The sequence below is a fragment of the Vitis vinifera genome, chromosome 18 (assembly GCF_030704535.1).
Source record: "Vitis vinifera cultivar Pinot Noir 40024 chromosome 18, ASM3070453v1".
NCBI lineage: Eukaryota > Viridiplantae > Streptophyta > Magnoliopsida > Vitales > Vitaceae > Vitis > Vitis vinifera.
In genome coordinates, this window is record NC_081822.1 from 26,125,981 (window position 1) to 26,152,454 (window position 26,474).

The following is a 26,474-nucleotide window of genomic DNA, read 5'->3' on the forward strand; positions in this document are numbered from 1 at the left end:
TCTCCCATCCGGCGTCCGAATATGTTTGACCGGGGAAGTTGAAACGCCTTCATCTCCCATCCGGCATCAGGCGTCCTCCTCTCCCATCCGGCATCAGGCGCCGGATGTGAAATATCCGGAGAAGGCAGAACGTCGCAAGGGGGACCGTCCGCGTGTGCAAGGTGTAGGGACCCCTCCCCTTGATGACGGCGCCATCACTATCCGGATCACTCCATCCGGATTCCCCAAGAGGACACGCGGCGCTCGCGATCATCACACCCGGACGATAGCATATCCCATCCGGATATGTTGTCCAGATACAATAGCATATCCTATCCAAATATGTTGTCCGGATCATTGACTAAAGTGAGCAAGCCTTGCTACAGCCCACATTCTGCCGTCCTCCGATGGTGTGTCCGGACGCCCTGTCCGGACATCTTTTGGCCATGGATTCCAAAGAACTCTCCTCAATCTCGGATTGCTTTAGTGATAAAAAAACTATCAAAACACCAAAACTTAACACAATTTGATTAGAATTGATTGCAAGGGTCCTTAACATGTTAATTGGGTTAAAATGAGATAACTACTACTCAAAAGTGTTTAAAAGAGTTAATTACAAGCTATCAAATAACACTTTTTGAGTAGTAATCATAGCCAGTTTGGTTTCAGCCAAAAAGAAACTATGCCTCCCTCTAAGCAAAAACCAAGTAGGAAGCCTAGCAAAGATAAGTTTTACCACAGTAAGAGAGGTACCCATGACAATTATAGGATGAATAATACTAAGCAGTCAAGACACTTCCAAAGAAGGGTCAACAAAGATACCCAGAAAAATGTAGAAACTCCTTTAGATGTCAAGCCAATTATCTGTTTTAAATGTGGCAAAGTTGGCCATTATAAAAAAGATTATAGAGTTAAGCAAAAGATTAATAACTTAAGTGTCTCAGATGACCTAAAAAATATGCTTTGTAAGGTAATGTTAAACTCCACATATTCTGAATCAAGGACTGATTCAGATAATGAAGATGACATTAATCAACTAGACAGTAGTGGTGGAGTTTCTAGCCAATCTTCTAGTGACCAAGCAGAATGTATTAAAGGTAATTGTAATTGCCGTCCTAAAACTATAAATGTCATAAGCCAAGATCAGGAATTTATCCTTGATACTTTAAGAAAAGTTGAAGATGAAAAGACTAAGCAAAATCTTTATGAAGTTTTTAAGAAATCTGTTGTTAAGGTAGAAGCCAAGAAGACTGTAAATCCTTATAACCTTAATGATATCTTAAATAGGTTTGACCAACAGTCTCCCAAGAAAATTAGCATTAAGGAACTTCATGATGAAGTTAGGCAGTATAAAAATGAGATTAAGGAATTAAGACAATTCATAGGTTTAGGTCTCTCTGATCTCCAAGAACAAATCAATAGAATTGTCAACCAAAGAAACCATATGGATGTAACAGAATCTTCTCATGTTAATGATAATGAGACAGATACTTTTTTTAATATTGTGAGTAGGGTTATCTTCCAGAGGTGGGAAGTCTCCCTTACTATAGTAGTCAAAGATAAATTTGTCCTTGATATTATTGCTTTGATTGATTTAGGAGCAGCTGAAAATTGCATTCAAGAAGGTCTTGTACCTATTCCTTTATGTGAAGAGACTAGTCAATCTCTATTTAGAGCCAATGGCAAAAGACTTGCTATTAAGTATAAATTAACAGATGTTCATATCCGTAACCATGACATCTGTATTAAGCAAACCTTTATCCTTGTTAAGGATCTTAAGGAAAAAGCCCTTCTAGGAATACCCTTCTTAAGCTTTATTTATCCCTTGTGGGTAGATAACCAAGGTATAAGAACAAAGCTTTTTTATAAGGAAATTCTTTTTGAATTTGCTAATCCTGTTGAAAACATCACTCTTTGTGATCAAGAAATTAATCTTGTTAGAATAGATGATCCACCTAAGATATTAGGTACCCAATTCATTCATAATCTCATTATAAATGATATTTTAATCATTCCTTTATGCATTTCAAAATTTTAAACTGATATTTTGAACCAAGGAATTTTAAAAGTTGTTTTCACATATGAGAAAACAATTAAGTATATAGCTTTTAAGTATAATTTAACTTATTGGATTATTTTAAACCCTAATTTTCAAATTAAGTTTATTAAAGGAGAAAGTTTCATTCCTAATCACTCAACTCATGGAATTTGCAGGGTTCACGAGACCATGGCCCCTAAAAAGAATACCCAAGCTCCTAACCAGAAAACCTAACCCAGTCAAGCTCCTTCTCCCTATAAAATGCTATGGAGACAACAAGTTGAGGAAGAAGAAGCAAGGCTTCATTCTTCTAACCCTATGCCTAACAAGATGATGACCTTGTATTATGATCATTCTGATCCAGCTAATCCAGTCAAGGCCACCCAATACCCAGCCATTTCAGGGTCCTAGACCTTCAAGCAAGTCACTAAGGCTAATCCCTCTCAAAAGGAATTAGCATCAAGCTCTTCTTTTTCAAACAAGCAAATTGTGGTGGCTACCAACCCCACACATCTTTCAACAAAATCAAGATATTGGCAAAATGATTTAAATCAACCTCTTTTGGCTATAGAAAGAGAATTTTTCTCTGAAAACCCCAAAGAGATTGCTGCAAAAGCTTTTCAAGAAAATTTTCATTATCCCTCTGGTGATATTTTAAAAACAAGAGAGTTTTATGAAACAGTCCTTACAGAAACTGGTTCTGTTAAAATTAAGCATAATGCTGACAAATTCAGCAATATGGGTTTGGCATTCTCCACTTGCCATATCTATAAGATTCTTACTGTCAAGCAATGAGGTGGAAATCCTAATCTTTCAAGGGAATTTTCTGAACCATCAAAGTCAAGGTTTTTTAATTATTGGGATTATCAGAGAGCATGGTTTAATGCTTTTCTGATCCAGAATAGGGACTTCCATCATTCATGGATGTTCTACTTTCCATCTAAGAATCAGTTTTCCTATTTCCCATTTTGGTTCTACAGTTGGTGGACTTATTATGGTCCGACTATTAAGATTCTTCCTAAGCCCATCCTGGATGGCTTTGAGCTATTCAGAAGTTCTTTTGATATCCCCAGAGAACTTTCAGATTTTCCCCCTTTACTATTCTTTTTCAGCAAATTTGGCCTTGCATGGATAGTCTAGTGGGACTCTATTATCATTACAGACGAATCAGCTGCCTTTCCATCTCTGGGAAGGACTTTTAAAACTAAATGGTGGGATTCCTTGAAAAATGATGCATCTATTGATGCAGTCAAGCAGTATTTCCTCAAGAACCCCACACAAGTCTCAGCTAGTGATGATATGTCTCAGTTTCTTCTCAAAAAGCAACAGTTACAAGCCATGCTCGCAGCAGCTAAGACCCCTCAAGATTTCCAGAAAATCCTTGAAGAAGGAAGCTCAAGCTTCTCCCAAGAAAATTCTTATGCAGAGTCTGATGATTCAACAAGCTACCTTCCAAACAATGGTGATGACTGTGAAGGAATCCTTCCTCTAATAAGAAGATCTAAGTAATCATCAGCCTTATGTCTTCTATCAAGAATATTTTACAAGTTTTGCAGTTTCTGCACCAAAAGCAGCAAGCATGTGACTACACAGTCTAAAGAAGCCTGTCAGAAGTCTTCTCAGCCGAAAGTAGGTTTTTCGGTGGAATTCAGTAGAAAAGTGAATTTTACTATTCACTATTCACTATTCATGCACGAGGTTGCTATTCATCTTTTTGCCTATTTAAGGAGACTTGATCTCCATTTGTAAGCACTCATAATTTTAGATCTGAAACCTCTCCCAAGCTTATGCTCTCCATTCTCTCTTCTTTCTCTCTCATCATGTAAGCCCTTCAAGCCCCAAGCTTTCTTCAAAGCTTTCATCCCTTTGTAAGATATTTCTCCTTATATATAATATAAATATGTTTTGATTACCTCCTATATGGATGGTTTTTAATTAAGTTTTATTTTCATTTCATTTTATGTTCTTGTACCTCCTACACGGATGGTTTTAATTAAACTTTGATTTTAATTTTATGTTTTTTATTCTTATACCGCCTATCATGGCCAGTTTTAAGCTTATCATGAACTAACAAGTTTTTTGGTTCCTTTTCTTTAAATTTCTTGTTGGATATCTTTTGTATTTTCTAACCTTCTTCTTTGTTTTGAATCATGGCATAATTCCTATTTTCATTGCATATGACCTTGTCCTGGGTGTCTATGGTATCATATATATATATGATACCATAGACACCCAGGACAAGGTCATATGCAATGAAAATAGGAATTATGCCATGATTCATGTTTTCATTGATATGATACCATAGACACCTAGGACAAGGTCATATGCAATGAAAACAGGAATTATGCCATGATTCAAAACAAAGAAGAGGGTTAGAAAATAAAAAAGATATCCAACAAGAAATTTAAAGAGAATGAACCAAAAAACTTGTTAGTTCATGATAAGCTTAAAACCGACCATGTAGGCTGTACAAAATAAAAAAAAAAAACATAAAATTAAAATCAAAGCTTAATTAAAACCATCCATGTAGGAGTTATAAGAACATAAAATGAAATGAAAACAAAACTTAATTAAAAACCATCCATATAGGAGGTAATCAAAACATATTTATATTATACATAAGGAGAAATATCTTACAATGGACAAGAGTAGGAAAGCTTTGAAGAAAGCTTGGGGCTTGAAGGGCTTACATGATGAGAGAGAGAGAAGAGAGAGCATAAGCTTGGGAGAGAAAATTATGCGTGCTTACAAATGAGGACCGAGCCTCCTTAAATAGGCAAAAAGGAATCTTGAATAGCAATAATGAAGAGTAGACCCGTGCTTGAATAGTAAAAGTGAACAGTAAGAGGGAACTGTAACACTTTTGACTTTTGACCCGGAATCTTGCTTTCGGCTGAAATGACTTCTGACAGGCTTCTTTAGACTGTGTAGACACATGCTTGCTGCTTTTGGTGCAGAAACTGCAAAGCTTGAAAAATTCTTGATGGAAGAAATAAGGCTGATGCTTACTTAGATCTTCTTATTGGAGGAAGGATTCCTTCACAGTCATCACCATTGTTTGGAAGGTAGCTTGTTGAATCATCAGACTTTGCATAAGAATTTTCTTGGCAGAAGCTTGAGCCTCCTTCTTCAAGGATTTTTTGGAAATCTTGAGGGGTCTTAGTTGCTACAACATGGCTTGTAACTGTTGCTTTTTGAGGAGAAACTGAGACATGCCATCACTAGCTGAGACTTGTGTGGGGTTCTTGAGGAAATACTGCTTGACTGCATCAATAGATGCATCATTTTTCAAGGCATCCCCCCATTTAGTTTTAAAAGTCCTTCCCAGAGATGGAAAGACTGCTGATTCATCTGTAATGATAATATAGTCCCACTAGACTATCCAAGCAAGGCCAAATTTGCTGAAAAAGAATAGTAAAGGGGGAAAAGCTGAAAGTTCTCTGGGGATATCAAAAGAACTTCTGAATAGCTCAAAGCCATCCAGGATGGACTTAGGAAAAATCTTAATAGTCGAACCATAATAAGTCCACCAACTGTAGAACCAAAATGGGAAAGAGGAAAACCGATTCTTAGATGGAAAATAGAACATCCATGAATGATGGAAGTCCCTATTTTGGATCAGAAAAGCATTAAACCATGCTCTCTGATAATCCCAATAATTAAAAAACCTTGGCTTTGATGGTTCAGAAAATTCCCTTGAAAGATTAGGATTTCCACCCCATTGCTTGACAGTAAGAATCTTATAGATATGGCAGGTGGAGAATGCCAAACCCATATTGTTGAATTTGTCAGCATTATGCTTAATTTTAACAGAACCAGTTTCTGTAAGGACTGCTTCATAAAACTCTCTTGTTTTTAAAATATCACCAGAGGGATAATGAAAATTTTCTTGAAAAGCTTTTGCAGCAATCTTTCTAGGGTTTTCAGAGAAAAATTCTCTTTCTATAGCCAAAAGAGGTTGATTTAAATCATTTTGCCAATATCTTGATTTTGTTGAAAGATGTGTGGGATTGGCAGCCACCACAATTTGCTTGTTTGAAAAAGAAGAGCTTGATGCTAATTCCTTTTGAGAGGGATTAGCCTTAGTGACTTGCTTGAAGGTTTGGGACCCTGAAATGGCTGGGTACTGGGTGGCCTTGACTGGATTAGCTGGATCAGAATGATCATAATACAAGGTCATCATCTTGTTAGGCATAGGGTTAGAAGAATGAAGCCTTGCTTCTTCTTCCTCAACTTGTTGGCTCCATAGCATTTTATGGGGAGAAGGAGCTTGACTGGGTTGGGTTTTCGTGTTAGGAGCTTGGGTATTCTTTTCAGGGGCCATGGTCTCGTGAACCCTGCAAATTCCACGAGTTGAGTGATTAGGAATGGAACTTTCTCCTTTAATAAACTTAATTTAAAAATTAGGGTTTAAAATAATCCAATCAGTTAAATTATACTTAAAAGCTATATACTTAATTGTTTTCTCAGATGTGAAAACAACTTTTAAAATTCCTTGGTTCAAAATATCAGTTTGAAATTTTGAAATGCATAAAGGAATGCTTAAAATATCATTTATAATGAGATTATGAATGAATTGGGTATCTAATATCTTAGGTGGGTCATCAATTCTAACAAGATTAATTTTTTGATCACAAGAAGTGATGTTTTCAACAGGATTAGCAAATTCAAAAAGAATTTCCTTATCAAAAAGCTTTGTTCTTATACCTTGGTTATCTACCCACAAGGGATAAATAAAGCTTAAGAAGGGTATTCCTAGAAGGGCTTTTTCCTTAAGATCCTTAACAAGGATAAAGGTTTGCTTTATAGAGATGTCATGGTTACGGATATGAACATCTGTTAATTTATACTTAATAGCAAGTCTTTTGCCATTGGCTCCAAATAGAGACTGACTAGTCTCTTCACATAAAGGAATAGGTACAAGACCTTCTTGAAGGCAATTTTCAGCTGCTCCTGAATCAATCAAAGCAATGATATCAAGGACAAATTTATCTTTGACTACTATAGTAAGGGAGACTTCCCACCTCTGGAAGATAACCCTACTCATAGTATTCAAAAAGGTATTTGTCTCATTATCATTAACATGAGAAGATTCTGGAATATCCATATGGTTTCTTTGGTTGACAATTCTATTGATTTGTTCTTGGAGATCAGAGAGACCTAAACCTATTAATTGTCTTAATTCCTTAATTTCCTTTTTATACTACCTAACTTCATCATGAAGTTCCTTAATGCTAATTTCCTTGGGAGACTGTTGGTCAAACCTATTTAAGATATCATGAAGGTTATAAGGATTTACAGTCTGCTTGGCTTCTACTTTAACAACAGATTTCTTAAGAACTTCATAAAGATTTTTCTTAGTCTTTTCATCTTCAACTTTTCTTAAAGTATCAAGGATAAATTCCTGATATTGACTTATGACATTTATAGTTTTAGGATGACAATTACAATTACCTTTAATACATTCAGCTTGGTCACTAGAAGATTGGCTAGAAACTCCACCACTACTGTCTAGGTTATTAATGTCATCTTCATTATCTGAATCAGTCCTTGATTCAGAATCTGTGGAGTTTAACATTACCTTACAAAGCATATTTTTTAGGTCATCTGAGACACTTAAGTTATTAATCTTTTGCTTAACTCTACAATCTTTTTTATAATGGCCAACTTTGCCACATTTAAAACAGATAATTGGCTTGACATCTAAAGGAGTTTCTACCTTTTTCTGGGTATCTTTGTTGACTCTTCTTTGGAAGTGTCTTGACTGCTTAGTATTATTCATCCTATAATTGTCATGGGTACCTCTCTTACTGTGGTAAAACTTATCTTTGCTAGGCTTCCTACTTGGTTTTTGCTTAAAGGGAGGCATAGTTTTTTTTTGGCTGAAACCAAACTGGCTACAAAATGATCCAAATTCATTCTTGTAGATTTTTTATTCATTCTTCATTTGTTGCTTAAGCTTGAAGTCATTGCACAACTTAATCCCTTCAACTGTGACAATGCTTATAATCTCACCATAGGTTAGCTTATCATAAGGGATTTGACCATTATACTGTTCCCTTATCTTGATCCTAATTCTCTCAGAGAAAAGCTTGAGTAATCCTGAGATGAATTTTTCTTTCCAAAAAGACTGATTACAATCTGACCTTAGCATGACTTTGGTTTGGAAGACTTCCTTATACCACCTAAAATCATGAAGCTTGGGACACTTAAGGTTGGTTAAGAGATCTGCAGTTTTATCTTTAATTTTTGCAGGATCTCCGATGAAGTGCTTGGATATTGAGTAGATTAGAGTAGCCACTACATCCTCTATATCTTGGCCATCTTTGTCCTTAACAACTTCACTATTTTCATTAATCCTATAGGCTTTTAGGATACTATTTCTATCATCAAAAGTGAGATAATTATCCCACCAACCCTTAAGCTGACCTATAAACCCAGCAACAATGGTCTGAGCTACAGCATAATCTGGCAGTCTATTGTTTAATTTATAGGATGTACTTACCATGGTCATTTCTTGAAGCTTAGTATGTTATTCTCGGTCATACCGTCTATGTTCCATTCATAGATAGTACCACTGGTGTATAAGGCTTTAGTATACTGATTTATTTCCTCAAACTACATGTCAGGAAATGTAGGTCTAGGATAGTAATTCCTAGTCTTAAAGGTTTCTAAATTGTTAATATCTTTTGAAATAATTTGATTATGGGGTTCCTCAAACATTTTAATTAGTTCATCAACTTCTTCTTCTGAACTAATATCACATTTAACCATATTGATTCTCTTATGAGGTTGAACAGTTAAAAGGGCAACAAGATTATCCTTAATCTTCTGATTAATCCTATCATCAAAAGCCTGGTTGATTTGGGGATTTTCCTGGAATTCCTTAGAAAATTCAAAGGACTTAGTTTTATTCTTGCTCTTAATGTTATTAACATGCTTATAAGGATAATCTGGATAATCCTTTTGTTTGAAGAGTTCAAACCAAATCCAAAACTTAATATTTTTCTTTTCCTGTCCTAAGTAGGCATAGAATTCTTCTTAGTGAATGGCTCTAATGACTTTAGGGATAGTGCTAAAGAACCAATCATTTCTTTGCTTATTGACTTCAGAATAGAAGTCCTCTCTTAAGAGATCCTTGTTGATCTCAAAGTCCTTATCACTTAGGCTTATTGTGTTAATCATCTGGGAATAGGTAGGAGACATTACAGGGGACTCATCCTGTTGGGATTCCTGAGTAGACTCATTTTCCTCTGTGTAAAATGGTCTAGCCAAGTTGGTGTGACTTCTAACACCTGTTAACTTAATGTTCTTAGGATTTCCTGAGATGGATCCTTCTTCTTCCCTAGTGGTTCTAACTGGGAAAGAAGAGCTTGAAGCTCTAGAGGGTTCATAAACTGAAACTCTAGGATTGCTGGAAAGTCTGAAAGAGTTGGAGAAAACCAGTTCTCCTCCTCCATCTGGATATTGAACAATTTGTTCAATACTTTCAGATCGTTGAGCAATGGCTGAAACAGCAATAGCAAAATGCCAATTTTTAGGAAACTCAACATCTTTCCACAAGATCTTCTTGGGGATGATGAAATCTGACTTATCTAGCATATTTGAGTGAAAGTAAGTGGTCTCACCTTTAGGACTGGTCACTACTACAAAAATAGTTTATGATGTCACTATTTACGGTGTCACTTTTAAAATAATGACACCATAGGGTTTATAATTAATAAAGGTGACACATCATATAAAAAATCTTCAATTGAGGTAGTTAGATGATATTAATTTTATATTTATAGTGTCATTTTTTGGGAAGTGACATCATATAAAATAAATTTTTTAAGTATTATACTATATAAAAATCCCATTGTTTCCATATCTCACCCACAATCCAAAAAATCTCAATATATAAATCCTATATATAAAATCATGATCTTCTTCAACCTTTTCTCTCACCCATCCATAGTCAACACGCTCAAAACCGACATTCTTCACTTTGTGGACTCCCAGGTAACCCAAAATCTCTTGGATCTATCATTTTTTTTCTTTTATTAATGTCATTATATTAATTGTTTCAACATCTTTGTATTATGGTTTTTGTGAATTGTGTTTTCTTGAGTTGTAGGGAAGAAAAATTTAGGTTTAATCTTCTAGCATGAAAGAAAAAACTATAGATTAATTGATTTTTTTAATCTAAACCAAACACATGATCAAGTCCTTAAAAAAAAGTGAAAAACCGGAAAAAATGAATGATTTTTAATATATATTTGTGTGAGAATGACAGGTACAAATTTTTTTTAAGATATACTATCATATAATCTTCATCCTTTCTAAAAAACGAGAGAGGAAAAAAAAAAAAGAATGATTTTTCTGTTTGTATCTAAGTGGGAATGAGATATAGAATTTCGTTGAGAGTATCCAACCCCAAAAGGACCAATCCGGGAAGGCATGTGTGGTATTGACGGGAGATGATAAGATGGAAATCATAACCATAGCCATGTTCTCTCTGTGTCTTTCAATCCTCTTCAATTAATTCATGGGCATAGATATTTTATTTAGTTTTTATATTTAGTTTATTTATAGTTTATTTAGTTTCTAAAATCCAATTAGTTAGATATTTTATTTGATTTTGTTTTTATATTTAAGTATTTGAGTTTTGGAAAGTTTTTATATTTTGTTAATAGGAATAAAATTTTTTATATTTTTTATTATTAGGAATTTCTATTTTGTTAAATTGTAAGTATCTATCTCAATAAGAGATTATTAATATTCAAATGAAAGTGATGAAAGAGAGTAAATATTTTAATGCTCAATTATATTTTAATGTTATTTTTTTTTTTTTACATAAGGGTTTATTTATGTTTTCAATTTTGAAGTTCCCTTTCCAAGTCCAGCAACAAAAGTAGTGTCCAACCTTAAAATGGGCATGTGTGGTATTGACGGGAGATGATAAGATGGAAATCATAACCATAGCCATGTTCTCTCTGTGTCTTTCTATCATTTTCAATTAATTCATGGGCATAGATATTTTATTTAGTTTTTATATTTAGTTTATTTATAGTTTATTTAGTTTCTAAAATCCAATTAGCTAGATATTTTATTTTATTTTATTTTTATATTTAAGTAGTTGAGTTTTGAAAAGTTTTTATATTTTGTTAATAGAAATAGAAATTTTATATTTTTTATTATTAGGAATTTCTATTTTATTAAATTGTAAGTATCTATCTCAATAAGAGATTATTAATATTCAAATGAAAGTGATGAAAGAGAGTAAATATTTTAATGCTCAATTATATTTTAATGTTATTTTTTTTTACATAAGGGTTAATTTATGTTTTCAATTTTGAAGTTCCCTTTCCAAGTCCAGCAACAAAAGTAGTGTCCAACCTTAAAATGGGCATGTGTGGTATTGACAGGAAATGATAAGATGGAAATCATAACCATAGTCATGTTCTCTCTGTGTCTTTCTATCCTCTTCAATTAATTCATGGGCATAGATATTTTATTTAGTTTTTATATTTAGTTTATTTATAGTTTATTTAGTTTCTAAAATCCAATTAGCTAGATATTTTATTTGATTTTGTTTTTATATTTAAGTAGTTGAGTTTTGGAAAGTTTTTATATTTTGTTAATAGAAATAGATATGAGGACTTAAAGGGTTTATATTTAGGTAGTGCTTGAGCCAAGGAAAATGATAGTCCACTATCTTGACCCTATGCATCACAAACCATGTGAGGACTTAAAGGATATCGTAAACATGTAAGTTCTTCCTATTATTTTTCATAGTATTATTTTTAAATAAAAAAAATACATTCACCTCAAACACATTTTTTTTATTATTTATATATATTAAAACATATAACATTTACCTATTTTAAAAATGTTCCCATTGAACTTATTTACATAGGGCTCTTCGAATATCTACAAAGAAAACATCTAAGAGGGAGCCATCTTAGCAACTAGTGCAGGTGACATCCAAAAATTTTTCTTTACATATTAGCTTATGCATTTGCACCATTTATATATGTGAGTACTAATGTTATTTTATAATTGATCGATTAGTGTCCAAGACAAGAAAAAGGGTTCGAATGTGGCTACTTTGTTATGAGATTCATTAAAGATATAATTTTTGATCCTACAATTATTGCTTCAAAGGTATTACTTATTTAATGAATTGTACATAGTTTTAGGCTTCCAAATGTTATGCATTTTAATGTTATTTTCTTATTCGATTTCAGTTTGGTAATAAAAAAAACATATTCTCAAGTAGAATTCGATGAAATTAGAGGAGAATGGGCTACTTTTGTGCTACAACTAATCATGAATCATGTTGATGCATCATGATCACCATGCATGGTGAGTCCCTTAGCTACTACATGAATTTTTCCATAGGTATTGTATAGTAATGCTTATTCTTTGAATAATGTTTCTATTTGAAAAAAAAAATTAATTCTTAGATTTGTTCATTTATGATAACATAGATCCATGTTTATTTTCTTCAATAAAAATCTCTAAAACTCATTAAATTTTGAAATGCAGGTATACACTCTTGGGAGGGTGAAATGGAGAATAAAAAGAAAGAAGAAGGCAACAAGATTTTGGGTTTTTAAATGCAACTCTTATGTCATACGTTGTAGGACATAAACATTACTTTAATTGCAACTGAGAAATTTAGATTTTTAGATGGGACTTCTATATCATTTTATGGTTAGCCGGTTTTATGCTTATGAAATGGAGGTATACATGAATCTTGGGATCTTTAACATTTCTAAATCATGTTTTGGTATGTATTCACTCTTCTTTTTTAGTTTTGATGGGTTTGATATGTTGGACATACTATCCTTTTGTGAACATTTGATATACAAATATTATTAGATGATCAATGTATTATGAGTTATTCTAGAAACATTACAGAAAAATGAGTTAAATATAATATGATTGTTATATTTATGGACAAAATATAAACAGGTTAATCTTATTAATTCATAAGCATTGCAAAAATCAACAACTAAAACCAATCATATATTCCTCAATAATTTACAATGATGTGATACCATAACTCAAAGGTGATGCATTTAATGTGACATCATAACTCAAAGATGATGTATTTAATGTGACACCCTATCATCACTAGAAATATATGGTGTCACTTCTGAATGGGTCACTATTTATCTACTTTGGTGTCACTTCCAAATACGTCACCAATTGGTACCCTCTATGGTGTCAGTGGAGAAGGTGACGCTATATTGTAGTGACACCTTATGTTTATGGTGACTCGTTATAAATGTCACCATATACCTTTTTCCTTGTAGTGGGTGCAAAGAGCCCCAGATCCAACGCTTGTGTTCATGCTCTTATAGGCAAACCTGGTTATGATTGAAACAAGACTGTTTCCTGGTTTGATCTTAAAGTCATGGGTCTTAATATGCAGGACAACGGAATCTAAGATGTTTGCATCTCTTATTCTAACTGTGAAGTTAGGATAGCACTGGAAATAAACTGGGCCATCATTCAGTCCAGCTTGGACTGCGCCTATAATAGAATATCGATATTCGAGATGCCTATTATCCCTTAAACACATGACAATAGAGGTGTTTAAACATAATCTTGTCAAAGGCTTAGCTGCTACTTGAATCATACCAAAGTGTATGAAGTTATAGCCATCTCTCTTATGCTTTTCAATGGATCTGTTATCTAGAAGTCTTATGACTTGGTCGTCTTGTTCTAAGCTGACTGACATTTCAGAGGTCTTGATGGTATAATCTGTGAAGAACTTAAAGGTTCCTTTCTTATAAATTTCTTGATTAGACACCTTGGGTAACTTCCAATCATCTAAATCATTTTGGATCTTAGGATAATTGATCTCTTCACTGTTTACAACAGTATCTTGAGAATCACTGGATCTCCTAAACATGGTTCTGAGAATTGAACTCATTTTAGGGTTTTGATCTATAGCCTAATAGCAGATTGACAAACCTTATGAGACGTCACCCCAACCCTCTTACAGCCTAACAAACGCCTATCCACGGCTAACAACGGCTCAACCGGCAGGGCTCGCGCTCCTAGACACACTGCTACGTATCTTAGGATAGGCCAAAACACCCAAAATAAACCCAACTTCCCTTCACCATGGCTCTGATACCATAGACACCCAGGACAAGGTCATATATATATATATATATATATATATATATATATATATATATATATTGGATGCTAATAATTGACGAAGTCAATGACAAAATTCAGAAAAAAAAAAAAAATCTGAAACTTAAGTGGAAGAAAATCTAAATCCTACACAACACTAAGAAATTTTAACAAAGAAAATATTCCTGCACTAATTTGGGTACAAAATATCGAATCCATCGATATGAAGAACAAATATATATATATATTGGATGCTAATAATTGACGAAGTCAATGACAAAATTCAGAAAAAAAAAAAAATCTAAAACTTAAGTGGAAGAAAATCTAAATCCTACACAACACTGAGAAATTTTAACAAAGAAAATATTCTTGCACTAATTTGGGTACAAAATGTCGAATCCATCGATATGAAGAACAAAAATAAAACCTAAATTGAAATTTATAAATTAATATCTAAATTGAATCTAAAATAATGCTTTTGAACTAATAAGAAATTGTCTTCTTTTCCACTGAAAGATTAAACATATTATACCATTCATCAAAAGACTAGTAAGTTAATACTTAAACTGAAACTAAAACTGAGATTCATCAAAAGACTATTCTTTTTAACTAAAAATAATGTTTCCAATTAATAAATTAATATCTACATTGAAACTAAAAGTATAATAAATTAAAGTTCCCTAAGCTATAAAACATTGGATCCCCAAGATAGAAAAATCAATACGAGGCCCATTTTTTCCACTATTCCTTGATTGTGTGTCCAAAAAACCAAGTCAAAGAAAACGGTCATAGGAACCAAGCCTTTACTGATTCCAACTCCTATATCTCATATCCTAAAAAAGAAAAAAAAAATGTAAAACTCAAACCCTTAAAGTTCTTTTTATTTTCCCTAGTTTAATTTTGTCAATAACCAAACAAAGTTCGAGGTGGTAGAGGCTTACAATGACATTGGAGAGAGTGGATTTGCCCACCACAGAGAGTTCGATGATGTTGTCCCTTCAAGTTCACGCTTATCTTGGTTGAAGAAGAAAAGGAAAATAGTTTGGAAAAGGCATAAAGGAGTGGAGAGTGTTAAGAACCGAGTATTGGGGATTTTATGAAGAAATGAGACTTGTATAGGAAGCCAAAAGCTGGAATAAGAAAGTAACAGCTTGTTCTTACCATTCTTCACTCTTACTCATAGAATGAGAGATGGATGGGGAGGATGCTTACCATAAGGAGTGTGGTCTATAAGAGGGAGAGGTGTGTTGAGGAAGGTAGTATCAAGGGATATGATTTAGGTCTCCAAAAGGTTCAATCCAAGTATGATGAGGTTGCTTGTGAAGGAAAAGGCTTTAAACTAGATGCATATATATATATATATATATATATATATAAATTATTTCCTATAAACATACCTTAAGATATAATTTGTCAATAATATTGGTGGAGGCTTTTTTTTTTTTTTTAATTTTTTTATGTTAAGAATTTTAATACACACTTTTATTTTTTATTTTTTTTTAAAAAAAAATTTAGATAAATTTCCAATAAAATGTTTAAATTTTTATAAATATTTATTTGACTTAAACTCATCCAAAAAATAAAATAAGAAATAAACCTAGGTGATAAAGACCTATATGATCTCAAATGACTCCTTAAAAAAAAAGTTTATAAACTAGGAATTACTTCAAGAGTCAAATTACTTAGTTGAAAGGTGTTAGGCATCCCCTTGGTTCTAAACATATGTTTCTACTAAGTAAGTGAAGACAACTTTGATAATTAATTAATTAATTAATTAATAGATGTATAGTTATATTCATACTTGTAAATTAATCTTAATTGCAAATTAAACAATCATTCTTCTCAAGCAGATCTAGCATTTAATCAATTAATAGACTTCTTTAATGCAGCCAAGTATACAAAATCCATAACCACTTTACGTTATTTTGTAATGGACCATAGTCACAATTTAATTTAAAGCATGCCATATGTTATGTAACCTTACAATAATGGAACTATCAAAATTACTCCACAAAACTACCTTGAATTTGGGCAGTTTATGGGATCAAAAGAAATAAATCAGAAGAGATTAATCAGCTATATATCTATTTATCAATATTACCTATGTCATAAATAAATAACACTATTTAGCAATACTTATTTCATTAGGAAATAATGCAATCGCCAACGAAAGAACTTTGTTGGCAAATATAAACAAAAAGTTGTAACTTTTACTTAATTGGTTCAACAAGGGTTGTCCAAAGCATTGAAAGGTAGAGAGGCTCTACCAACAATGATTCCTGACGAAGAGAAAGATGAACTTATGGAAAAAGCGTAGAGTGCTATGTTGTTATGCTTAGGTAATGACTAGTACTTTATGAGGTTGCAGAAGAGGGTACAACTACCAAGTTATGGTTGAAGTTAAAAAGTCTATATATGACGAAGTATCTTACAAATCGCTTATATTTGAATAAGCGGTTGTTCACTCTCAATATGAAAGAAGGTATATCCATTAAAGACCACTTAATGAGTTTAATAAAACTATCATGTATTTGAGGAATAGTGATGCTAGAATTGATGATGAAGACCAAACCATAATTTTGATATGTTCCCTACTGAATTCCAATGAGCACTTCATAGATACGATAATATGTGGTAGAGATACTCTCTTCATAGAGGATGTTACTCAAAGGATTTGAAGTAGAGGGTGTTTGAGAGTAGAGAAGACGAATCAGGTGAAAGTTTTGTGGCTAGAGGGAGAACTATTGGGATTAAGCCATAGAAAGCATGACATGATATAAAAAATTGAGATTTATTCATAAAATTATTTATTTATGTTCCTTATGGTTTCCTTTTTTACTATCCCTTATTCATTAATTGGTTGTTTGAGCATACATGGTCAAATCACTTGCATTGTTCATGGCTTATGTACATTAGGAGTTGCACAAAAGATCCAAGTTATGGGCTCCTTGTAGGGTGATGAGTAGTCCATAGTCTATTCATAAATTTAGGCAATCTATCTGAGATTTAGTGCATTACTTCCTAATTTGAGGGATAACTTGTCTTGGTCATTAGGATGGTTTTCCCATAGTGAGTACACTAGTGTACGTGATGCACACTGGATAGGACCTACAATGAATCACGATATAAGATTATCAGTTGTTATGATTCACGAAGCTACTATACTACATGGACTCTTAACCTTAAGAGGGTATTAAGCTTATACCATAATCAATAGGAGGCTTTGACTTATGAGTGAGACCCTAAAATGATCATATATCCCTAGGATTGGGTTACTGTTGATAAAGGTTGATGACAACATATATTCTCAATAGAGGCACCATAATATCTCATGGTATTGAGACAATGTGTCCTTCTAGGTAATCCAAAGGACATGTGATCTAGAAGATTGACTATAACACTTTACTTAGTGAAATTTGATGTATGCTCCTTGGAGTCAAATGTGCCAATTGATCACATAATAAAAGGGATCTAGAACTCAAGGATTTGAGATGTATCTTGATAGGTGATGATACTACCTTGTTAGCTTATATACACTAGTTCATGGGGTGTCTTCCTATAGTAGATAGTAGGAAACAAACTCAATCTATGCTCATTATAATTTCATAGAATACTAGAGTTCAATTGATTCTTTCTAAAAGAGTATTGAATCAACTTTAGAATTGGATTTTAAAGAAACTAGTATTTTTCTATGGGTCCTAGTGGTTCCCACTTAAGCTCCTACGTCACAATGACATTTTTGGTTTGAAGGATTTAGGCTTTGGTTCATAAGCGTGCATAAGAGTGTTTTGGTAAAGCACAAGGTTTTATTAGATCTTATGAATTGTCTTTTTGGTATGGGCTAATTAATTAATTGAAGCTTATTATAATTAATTAATTAATTAGGACTTAGATGGGCTATATTAGGTAACCCTAGCCCAATTTGGGCTTAAGTAACTTAAGCTCACAAGAAGATAATTGTTCATAGGACTAAATGTTCTTTGGATTACATCCATTCAGATCTTTTGAGTCATTCTTAGGTTATATCACATACTGCTTTAATTAAAAAGGTTTGAGTATATATCCTGAAACATAAGAATGACGTCTTTGGGAAGTTCAAGCAATGGAAAGCTATGATTGAGAAGTAGACATGAAAACAAATCAAGTGCTTATGAACAGACAATAGCAAGGAAATTCTATGGGAAAAAATTCAATGACTTTTGCAAGAATGAAGGTATTATGAGACATTGCACAGTTAAGCATACTCCACAACAAAATGGTATTGCAAAACAGATGATTAGAATTCCTTTAAAGAGAGCATAATGCATGCTTTCCAATATAGGGTTGTTAAATGAATTTAAGGTTGAAATAGTAAATTCAATTTGTTATCTTGTGAATGTATCTCCTTCAATTCTTATCAATTATAAGACTCTTGAAGAGATATGGTTTGGTTACTCTTCTAATTATGCTCATTTAATCAGAATTTTTTGTTGTCTTGTTTATACTCATGTGAATGAAGGAAAGTTGGAACCAAGGGCAAGGAAGTGCATATTTTTAGGATATGCAAATGGAGTGAAAGAGTGTAGGTTGTGGTGCCCGAATTCAAAGTTTGCCAAATTTTTTCTTAGTAAGGATGTGGCTTTTAAAGCAGTTTGCAATGTTAAGTCCTAAGAAAGAGCAATTTGATGTAGAAAACAATCCTACTATGAGAAAAAAGGTAAAGTTTGTGCCTAAAGCTTCAATAACCACAAAAAGAATTATTTCAATAAAGCCAACGGAGGAAGGGGTACAACATCTTGATGATAAAAGAAATCACTACAAGAGCAACAATATTATTTGGCTAGAGATAGAACGAAGAGACAAGTTAAACCACCTCAGAGGTATGCTTATGCAAATTTGATTGCATCAACCTGAGGGATTCATTATTTCCAGAAAGGAAGACCATGTTTATTTGTTGAATAAATCTCTTTATGGTTTGAAGCAATCTCCTAGGTAGTGGTATAAAAGGTTTGAGACTTTTATGATTAGTAATGGCTAGCGTAGAAGTATGATAATTGTGTATATCACAAGGAATTGTTTGATGGTTCTTTCATTTATTTATTATTGTATGTCGATGACATCTTAATTGCCTGTAAGAACATGTCTAACATCAACAGGTTGAAAATTCAACTTTGAGGAGATTTGAAATGAAAGGCCATGGAGTTGCGAAGAAAATATTAAGTATGGAAATTAATAGATACCGAGAAGCAAATAAATTGTACTTATCATAGAAAAAGTATATTGAGAAAGTGTTGGAACATTTTGGAATGCAAGGGTCAAAATTAGTGAGTACTTCATTAGTAGCTCACTTCAAACTTTCAAGTGCTTTATCACCACAAATGAGGAATGAGGGCAGCATATGTCACATGTTCCTTATGCTAGTGCAACTAGGAGCATTATGTATGCTATAGTTTGCACTAGGCTTAACATTTCACATGTAGTTAGAGTGATGAGTAGATATATGGATCACCCTAGAAAGATCCATTGGTAAGAAGTGAAATGGATACTTCAATACTTGAGAAGAACAACACATGTTGGCTTAGCATATGATAAAAATAGTGACGTCTTCGGGACAATTATTAGCTATGTTGATTCCAACTATGTTAGAGATTTAGATAGAACAAGGTCTCTAATAGGGCATGCATGCACTTTATGTGATAGTGTTATTAGTTAGAAAGCAACCTTGCAATCTATAATTGCTTTGTCAACAATTGAAGAAGAATACATGGTAGCCACAGAAGCAATGAAAGAAGCTATTTGACTTAAGAATTTGGTTGACAATATGTGTAACGACCCGCTCCCAATCGTGTAGATATTGTCCGCTTTAGACCCAAAGAGGCTCTCACGGCTTTAAAACGCGTTTACAAGGTTAAGAGGAACCTTTACATATATAGCGCCAGGAACTTTCTCCCCTATCCGATGTGGGACATCACAAATACCCCCCATGCAAACACAACATCCTCGCTGTGTCCCATGGGATTGTGGGGTCAAACAGGCAAACACCCCTTACGGAGCCAAACAAACCCCCAACGCTAAGAACTGTATATATCAAAGGTCGAGGCGGCAAACAGGACTTGTCTAGTTGAATCATTCAAGCCAAACTGACCCCATAATCCTTCCTATGGTTCTGTTAACAAGAAGGCTTTGGTTGTCGATGTATATTTCCATGTACCGGATTGAGGTTATACCACTAGGCAAACTATCAAATAAAGGGAAATGGGAACTAAGGGTCCCTGTACCGCTATGTTTGTTTATTGAGTGACACCTAGTGTTTCACCTTGGGGAGCTCCTGTTTTATTTCTAAAGAAGAAGGATGGATCTATGAGACTCTGCATTGATTATAGAGAGTTGAATAAGGTGATGGTGAGGAACAAGTATCCCCTTCCTCGTATTGATGATTTGTTTGATCAACTTCAGGGTGCATATGTGTTCTCTAAGATTGATCTTCAGTCTAGTTATCATCAGTTAAGGGTTAGAAGTGAAGATGTACCCAAGACTGCTTTTCAAACTAGATATGGGCATTATGAGTTTTTGGTTATGTCTTTTGGTTTGACTAATGCACCTGTTGCATTTATGGACTTAATGAATAGGGTATTCAAGCCCTATCTAGATCAGTTTGTGGTGGTTTTTATAGATAATATTTTGGTGTACTCAAAGAGTAGGGAGGAGTATGAGCGTTGTTTGAGTACTGTATTGCAGACTCTCAGAGATAAGCAACCGTATGCTAAACTAAAAAAGTGTGAGTTCTGGTTAGATAAAGTCTCTTTCCTTGGGCATGTGCTTACCAAGGATGGCATCTCTGTTGACCTTGGAAAGGTAGATGCCGTGTCAAATTGGAGAAGACCTAATACTGTGACCGAGATTCGAAGTTTCTTAGGAATGGCTAGTTATTATAGGCGGTTTATTAAGGGGTTCTCTAAGATTGCCTTACCTCTGACCATGTTGACTCAGAAAGGGGTTAAGTTTGAGTGGTCTAATGATTATGAACGTAGTTTCTAAGAGTTAAAGAACAGATTAGTGATAGCTCCTATTTTGACTATCCCTTCAAGCTCAGGGGTGTTTGTCTGTTTGACCCCACAATCCCATGGGACACAACGAGGACATTGTGTCTGCATGGGGGGGGTGTTTGTAATGTCCCACATCGGATAGGGGAGAAAGTTCTTGGCGCTATATATGTAGAGGCTCCTCTTAACCTTGTAGATACGTTTTAAAGCCGTGAAGGTCCCTTTGGGTCCAAAGCGGACAATATCTACACGATTGGGAGCGGGTCGTTATAATATGGGCTTATAATAGGAGTTGATTGTTGTGTATTGTGATAGCCAAAGTGTCATACATTAGACTAAAAATCAAATGTTCCATGAGAGAACTAAACATATTGATGTCAGAATACATTTTATTAAAAATATGATTGCATAGGGTGCTATATAATGAAAAAAAATTCCTTACAGTGAGAAATCTTGTAAATATGATAACTAAGCTCATTTCTACATTTAAGTTCAGACATTACTTGGACTTAATTGGTGTTGTTAGTATCTGAAGGCCACATAGGGATGTGGAAGCAAAGTAACATGGAAGACTTTCGAGTTTGTTTGAATCTTAAGAATTTGAGTCAAAGTGAAGATTGTTAGAAAGTGTCTCAAATTATATTTTTAAGTAAATTGGAAAGTTGTTGATAGTTTCATAATATAATATATAGATAAGAGATTTTACTATTATTGTAAAGGAAATATCCTTTTGTGAGATCTTTGTTTTAGGAATAGGTATCTTTGACAATTATACAATTAGTTTCCTATATGGAATCTTCCTATGTAATTAGGAAAAAAAAAATATAGGAAGAGATTTTGACCAAAAAGTGAGAGTATCTTTTTGGGATTTGAGAGCTCTAGAGTTGTTATCTCCTTCAACAATAGTGGACTTTTTTCTTTGTATTCTCTTATGGATATAGACTTTAGGCCGAACTACATAAATTGTTGTGGTATTTTATGTGTTTTCCATTTTTGTTTTTTTTTTTTATATTATTATCCCTTATTATGGTTTTTCACAACAAATAAGAGAGTTGAATTGGTGACATATTAGATAAACTATAGAGAACTTCTTAAGAAGTTAGATATGTTTTACCTATTACTAGAATTAATAATTTTGATTTGAAGAAATTAATTTTGCTGATAAAAATATAGGTGTATGATTTAATATTATTAGAAATTGTTTTATTGAGAAATGAGAAATTTAATTTAGGGCATTAAAAAAAACAATAGTTTGAGAAATTAAAATATGTTCAAGTTGATGTATAGTAATTAATATGGGGAAATTGTGAATAATAATAATAATAATAATAATAATAAATAATAAATAATGATGAGCAAGCTGGTTGTTGATCACCAACAATCTAGTTAGAGACTCAATTCCTAAGATTTTGTGGCTTTGGGAGAAGAGTTCAATAGCTATCACCAGTAACAATTATCAACATTGAGGGCTCAGAAGAGTGAATGAAAGAAAATTGTCGTTCGAAGATTCTCACTGGTGGGTTCTTGGCAGTTTGAAGTGAGGAAATGACTCCCAGTGGGTTCTCACCAATCCGAACTGAGCGGGAGAGGAAGTGAGTGGAAGAAGCAGTGGTTATATAGTGGGTATATGGGTGTGGGCTCTATTAGTTCATATATAGTATGGTGGTCCATTCCTTCTCCAAATTTTACAGCTCTTATGGCAGCAGCCTGTTTCTTCCCACACCTATAAGAGCTTTTATAACAGCTACTATTTCTTCCCCAACTATAAGAGATTTTGTGGCAGCACCTATTCCTTCCCCCAATTATAATGTTGCTTTTGTAGTGGATTTTGTTGGCCCCAACTAAAACCATGTCACTATATCTCCCTTTTCTTGTAGTGCATAGTGAATCCTTTTGTCAAAAAGTTAATCTCAAAAGACATCTAATAAGAAACTTACCAAATAAGAAATCAACTAGGTTTTCTTTTCCCTTTTTTCTTTTTCCCTCTTTTCCTTATCTCTAAACATTTCTTACTTCAGAGGGGAAATGATGACTCCACTTTAGCATTAGAGTATAATTGAGATCATGTACAACACAAAATCCACAACAATTTATAAAATCCTAAAACAAAGTTGGCAGGTACATGATTATGAGAATGAGCATTAGGACATTTTTTTTCTACTAGGTTAAATTCTAATACAAAGAAATATAGATATGGTGCATTCATTATTCTTTTCCAAATTAACGAAAATGGACATATAAAAAAATCATTATAAGAACAAATTAGTTAGTAGTATCCAGTATATATATATAGACTTTGCATGTATAAGTTCATGCCATCAACCAATGGACTTTGTAGTTAAAATATATCAACTCAATTTTTTAACATTTAAATGTCATACTTTTTTATAATAAGTTTTAAAATTCATACTTACATAAATTTGAGTTTCATTTTTAACTCATTTGTAATAGGTGAAGAAAATATACCTACCTCTCAAAACTTTCCAAAGTACATATTTGAAGCAGAAATGCTCTTCTCCTAAGTAATCGCTAATTCTTGTTTTGAATTCTCTTTACCTTCAGTACAAGAACAAATATTAAAAAAATAAAGATAAAAACAAAAATAGTAGAACACCAAACCATGTGACTCAATTGACTGCATTGTAATCAAAATTGACAATTTACTAGATATATATTACTTGCCTCAATAAACAAGGACACATGTGTGACCAACCTGAGTGTTGGATCTTTGACTAACCATTTTCCCTTAGACTGCTTGAGGTACTGCATTTAGATGTCAATCAAGCTTAAGGTGAAGACAATAGATTGTGTAATTTTCTGCATGACACCTTTCAAAAGCAATAACAAGATCAATTTTTTCTACAAATACATGAAAACAAGCCTTAATAAAAAAGAGATAGCTTTAACTTTTAGATACAAGGATAAGAGCACTCCCTAAAATAGCCTCAAACTTTTGCATGCCTTGAAAAGAATAAACATGGTAAAGAAATTCAAGCCCCATGTAAATTAGAAAGAGAAAGGAAGGTGAAATAATACCAGTAAAAGATGAGAGCATTGGTGTTAGAAGTCTGAATGAGATCAGTCTTTGGTTTCTCTGAATCTTTTATGTTGTGGCTCCTCTACTGGGTACTGGTCTATTGGGTTCCTTTTATTGTGAGCATCAACATTATGATCAACGTACTGTGTCATTGGAGGATGGTTGTGCTCAGTGCCTTCTTGGTTGTCGCAAGCATTGGTATCTTGTACAGCTGATCTATGGCTGCCCAAATCCCCATGAGAAGAGCTGCTGCCTTGTACCAATGTGAGATGATTCTGTCCATAAGCATAAAGAAGCTGGAACCCACATCGCTCCACTTTCACTGATATCGTACCAAGGTAATTTTCAAATGAAGCGTTCAAGGTCTTATATTTATTTGAGTGATATCTCTTGGGAATAATCGACTTGGGATAATTTATCAACCACAATTGATTTGATTCATCTCCATCACGGCAGCTTTCACAATAGCGTTGGGGCTGCATATTTCTCACCACAAAAGACGCACTGTTGTCGAAATTCAATTTACAAATGAAATTCCTGGCTTCTTTGATATCCGTCCATTCAATGTCAAGTGGAACATGAAGAGAGCACAAAGCAAAGCCCAAGAAGTCATCATTTTCGTACCAATTCTGAGGAAGTGTCAGAGTTATTTTGGATCCCTTTTTCTGATGGCTTATCCACTCTGGGATTCCATTACTTTCAGGAAGAAAAATACCGACTTTATTTCTCTGTACAAACTCCTGCACAAAAAGTACAGTGTGAATATTGTGTCCCCGTAAAAGGAAAAGGTCAAATGCCATATATGAAAAATCATACCTGAATTCCGGATTTAAAAAAAGGAGACCAGAGTAGACTCGATGAAATTTTCAGGGATGTGCATTGATGGGCATCAACATATGTTACACTTGATGGAAGCGCCGGAATATGTTGAAGCAGTTTGCAGTGACTCAAGTCAAGAAATCCTAGCTTGTGAAGTTGACTGATCCCATCAGGTAAGCTACTGAACGGGTTCCCCATGAGAAATAAATATTTCAGTGATGATAGGTGGCAAATATCAGTGGGGATTTCCCTTAGACCGCAGTTGATTAGTCGTAAAAATCTCAAGGAGCACTGACAAAGATGGCAACTGACAATTCATTGAATCAAAATCTTTAACATGAAGAGATTCTAGAGATTGCAATCTCCCCAAGTTCTCTGGCAATTTTTTGAGTTCTGGACAGGATGTGATAGTGAGAGTTTTAAGAGATGTCAGATTACAAATGCTTTCCGGAAGATTCACAAGGTTTCTGCAATATGCCAGATTCAGATCTTGAAGCCCTCTCAGACGTTGAATTGATGATGGTATCTCTTTTATGGCACTTCCATCTAATTCAAGCTTTTCTAAGATTTCCATATCTTCCAGGATTTCTGGAAAACTCTCTAATTGTGAACAGCCAGAGCAAGAGAAAGTTTTAAGGAATTTGAACTCACAAATACTAGTTGGCAGACTCTTGAGGTTTTCGCAATCCCGCAAACATAAACCATCAAGCTCCAAGGGATTCTCTATAATGGGTAGCTCCTGCATATCACTATCCTTAAAACAACCACCCCGCCGGCATATCCCATCTTGTTGGCATTGGATGCATCTTCTAACCTCCGCATCCTGTGTGTCTTGGGAGTATATAAGGCGGACTCTATACTCTGCCTCTTTAAAGGATTTCTTAAGAATATTGTAATAGCCCCGAAAAATAGGTGAAAAGCCGTGCCGTTGACCAGGGAGACACCGCTCCTTAATAGCTTCCTTGGAATACCAAATCACCCACGTTTGACGTGATACACTGTCATTACCTTGGTTATAGCAAAAACAATGAGATACAAATTGGGGACTATCCACCAATTTTCTATTTTCACCAGAGATTTTCAAAGAACATGTCAGTCTACAAGAGGGTGAATATGTATACTGCAACAATAATTCAGCCGTGGATTCATTCTTAGATTTATCATCTGTTTCATCCTCCGATGTGTGAGCAGATTCATCCTGAGATTTATCGTCTGATTCATTTTCGGATATGTTCTCATATTCATCAGCAAGTGGAACATAAACACAGCATATAGCAAATCCCAAAAACTCATTATTTTGGTAACAATTCTGGGGAAGCTCTGTTTCACTTCTCTGATCCATTATCCACTCTGGAACTCCACTACTTCGTGGAAGAACAATACAAATTCCCTTGCCACGGTAGGTAGAATCACTATAATAACAACTACTCCAACTCAAATC

At 33.9% G+C, this 26,474-nt stretch overlaps 1 pseudogene; it reads right to left on the minus strand.

Annotated features, from left to right (window-relative positions):
* The window catches only part of LOC100261094 (disease resistance protein RPV1-like), a 37,014-nt pseudogene that overhangs the window by 6,414 nt on the left and 4,126 nt on the right, over window positions 1-26,474 (minus strand).